A 4,506-nucleotide genomic window follows, 5' to 3' on the forward strand; every position below is an offset into this window, starting at 1 on the left:
GACCCTGTCAGTGCAGGTGCCACTTAAAAGCACCCAGTCTACATTGTAAAGTGGCTGGTGTTCAGAAAGGCATCCAGCTGTAAGAACCTTGCCAAAATTGACCTCACCTGTACTTGTGCCACGTAAAAAGCATTAAGTCCACTCTGCTGAGTGGCTGGTGTCAGAAAGGGTACCAATCAGTCAGTACTGTCCTCGGCCACGACAATGACTTCACTTGACTCAACATGTTTTCACAAGTGTAGTTTATTGCCCAATGATTGAAGGGTACTCTTAAATGGGCTGGTTATGCTGCACTGGCATAGGCCACAGTTACGGTCTCACTTGGCTTGCTGGGTCTTCTCGAGGACAGCATATCTCCAAAGGTCTCGGTCTCTTGTCAGTGCCTCCATGAGGCCCAACATTCGAAGGTCATGCTTCACCACCTCATATATATATATATATATATGTGTGTGTGTGTGTGTGTGTATATATGTGTGTATGTTTGTCTCCCCATCATTGCTTGACAACTGATGTTGGTGGGTTTACGTCCCCGTAACTTAGTGGTTCGGCAAAAGATACTGACAGGATAAGTATTAGGCTTACAAAGAATAAGATCCTGGGGTCGATTTGTCCAACTAAAGGTGGTACTCCAGCATGGCTGCAGTCAAATGACCGAAGCAAAACAATGTGCATGTGTGTTTGTGTGTGTGTTTGTATGTGTGCATGTTTGTGTGTGAAAGTGCGTGAGAGTGTGCACATACGCTAATTTACTAATAAACAGTAATAAATAATTTGATAACATACACAGACACACACACACATAGATATGTATGTGTGTGCATATATGTATATATATGTATGTGTATGTATGTATGTATATATATATATATATATATATGTGCGTATGTGCATATGTGTGTGTTTGTGTGTACCTCTCTTTCTCTCCCCCCCATATATACATACATATATATATATATGTATATATATGCAAACACACACATATGTATGTATATAAATATCCTTTTGATATTATCAGTCGGTTGAGTAAGTAAAAGAGCCTACAATTGTGTGATGTTTATTGCACAAGTAAAGAAACAAGGAAGCAAGAAGCAGAACGTGATAGGAAAAGAAACAGCATTTTCAGTTTGTGGCTTGTGAAAGTAAGACTGTTGCATGTTGACATGTAAAACTGGGTTACTTCAGAAATGCAACTAGTGCAGTTCGTGCTGCAGTCATGCAATGTGTCTCTATTGATTTTATTGATATTTCAAATTGGCATATGTAGATGATCAGTGCAGTGATGTTGCAAGTGGCAACCTTCACACAAGATGCAACCTCTATTATATTGTGATTTTGGTAAACAGGTTAAATGGTAAATGGTTCAAACTTCACTGGAAATGGGAAAATGACCCCAGTTTGGGTGGTGGATGTGTAATCCTATATATATATATAAAATATGTATATATTATATATATATATATATATATAATTTTTTTTCTCCGTATTCTTTCAGTTGAAGAGCGTAGCTCGAAACGTTAAAGACTTTCCGTATTCCCAAGCGTCATACTAATACATCCTTTTGTTGTTTACACCACCTGTCCTCGTCTGTTGTTGTTTTTTTTCGTACATTCTCCCATATATTATATATATATAATATATATATATATATATATATATCTACATCTGTGACCCATCACCTTTATTTCGACCCTGGGTTCTTAGTGAGCTCAAAATAAAGCTTCAATGGAAACACAGACATGTGAGGTGGTTCAGTACATGTGTGAATGTGGGGAGGGGGTGTCTATGACAGAGTCATGTCAGTGTGAACTGAGTCATGAGGGTCTCTCCTAGCCCCTTTCGTTTTGAGATTTTTTTTGTTTTTAACAGGTTTTTTTTTTCACACCTGTTGTAATGTCTTCAATGTATTCTAACAAAACCTAATAAAACATAGGGTGGGTGTGAGAGGCTGGATCTGGTTTGTTTTAACATAAAACAGGGAGAGTATTTGGGCCACACATGGACTGATTAAAGGTTAAAGGGCATATTAAACAATCTAGTCTGGAATACTTGGAGGGAAGGTGAGATGGTCATGGTTGGAACAACTTTGATAAAAGGTCTGCTCAATCAGGGTTGACTTGGGGTTAAATAGCAGCAACCTATTGTCCACGTTCAGCAAATTAATGACTAATTTGTCACTTTATTTCCTTTCATAAACTTTTTCATTCCAGCAGATGACACTGGTACTTACCTCGCTTTTTTATAGCTACAGATGTTGTTGTTGTTGACATTCAAGTGAATTTGTTCAGCAAATGTCATCCTTGTTGCTGATGTAGACAGAAGGTGGTACATACACATATATGTGCACACACACACACACATGCATATATCACCTTGATAACCTTATGTCTGGTTTTTAACAAACTTGCATAGAGTGGATGTGTGTCACCATCTCTCTCCCTCACTTTTCATACACACAACCACATACATACATATTTATATACACACACATATGTATATATATACACATACACATGTATGCATACACATAAACACATAAAATACTAAAAACTGCATGCATTAACTGATTAAACGAGAAGCCATTCATTCTTAGCCACAGTTAATCATGTTAGTGTTGGTATAACTGATGAGGACTAATAAGGCTGAAATATGTCAGAGTTGTCTCACCTTACTGCCAGCATCAAACTCACTCTACACTACAATGTCCACATTCTATTTTTTATCACATCTTAATTTACAATTTCTGAGTTGCTTCCCTTTCCTTTTGTGACCAGAGTTGATCAATATAGTAATGATTTCTTATCTGAATACATTGAGTATGTTAGCTAGTCTGTAATCAGTGTCTCAGGCCAAAGTTTGAGCTAAGCCATCAATTAGGCTGAAAGTCAACATCAGTCGATATGTTTTCATGAACCAACAAAGGAATGATTACACAATCATTCAGTTTGCTAGAAAAAGCAGTGTATGTGTGTGTGTGTGTATGTATATGAGTGTATGAGTCCATGAGAATATTTATGTTTTGTGATTGCAACAACAAGATTCCAGTATTCTTCATCATAATTTCTCTTAACAATAAATCATCCTGTCTCTCTCTGAGATTTCAAAGAAGTGCAGAGTGAAACAACAAAGAAACTCCTTAGAAAATTACTATTTGAAAATCTCACAACGAGAGATATTCAGCAACAGTACTTCGGAATAAAGATTGTTTGCCAACATAACATGGCAGCCCTGGTTTAGGACAAATGTTGCTGTAATTTAGCCCCAGGAGACATCGTCTCCAGCTGGGTATACGACACGATCTGTGTCCTTATATTTTCAAAAAAATAAGGACACAGATTGTGTCCTATAGCCATCTGGAGACGATGTCTCCTGGGGCTAAATTACAGCAACATTTGTCCTAAACCAGGACTGCCATGTTATGTTGGCAAACAATCTTTACTAGAAAGAAACTCCTGTTTGAGAAACAGTTAAGGATTAACAGCAGAAAAGGGCATCAAGCTGTAAAATTATGCTTCAATATGTATTTGTCTAACTGATGCAAGTATGGAAAAACAAATTTCACACGTCAACCACCACAGCCCATTACTGGACCTTACCAGTGATGCTACATATTTCTGGTCATACTAAATATTGATTAGTTACAAGGAAATGTAATTCTTTGGCATTTTTACAACTTTAATATTTAGCATTCATGCTGTTTAAATATCTTCAAAACCATGTCAAAGATACAGAACAAAATATTTTGCAGACAAAGTAAATTTCCAATGCAGTATAACTGTGAAAACAGCAGAAAGATTGGAGATTTTACCCTTATAAGACAGAAAAAAGTTATAAGGGTGAACAGCCTATCTTTCTGCTGCCCTTACAGTTATATTGCGTTCGAAATTTACTTTCTTGCTTGTGAAATACCACATTCGACACTTCCAAAGTTTGTTTATAAAATGACGTACAATAAAATATTTTCTCAAATTATGAAAATGTACCACTGGTGGAGCATACGGCAGTTGTGTGAAGTTTGCAATGAACCACTGGTGGTACATGCGATGGTTAACATGTTACAAAAAGAAACTGTTATGCGTTCAGTCTTCAGACACATTTGTGCCGAAGGAGGTAGAACAGGCAAGAAAATATCAGAGGGGATTCGCTCACAGATACAACCTCACATCTCAACAACAATGGTTTAGTTCAAGGCAAATGTGAAGAATAACAAAAAAAAGGAATTCAGAGAAGAGTTTTCAAGAGACTCTTCATTAAACACTATGGCATGTCTATGTATATCAGTGTATGTGTGTGTGTGTACAGGTGTGGTTGTGCTTATGTATATATATGTGTGTGTGTGGGTGTGTGTAGGATATATATATATATATATATATATAATTACTAATTTAATATATAAATTGCTTATTTCCATACTGACTACCTGATAATTATCATTAACGTGATTTTTATCCTTATTTGTATGTATGTATGTATGTATGTGTATATATATATATATATATATATATATAT

The sequence above is a fragment of the Octopus bimaculoides genome, chromosome 14 (assembly GCF_001194135.2).
Source record: "Octopus bimaculoides isolate UCB-OBI-ISO-001 chromosome 14, ASM119413v2, whole genome shotgun sequence".
NCBI lineage: Eukaryota > Metazoa > Mollusca > Cephalopoda > Octopoda > Octopodidae > Octopus > Octopus bimaculoides.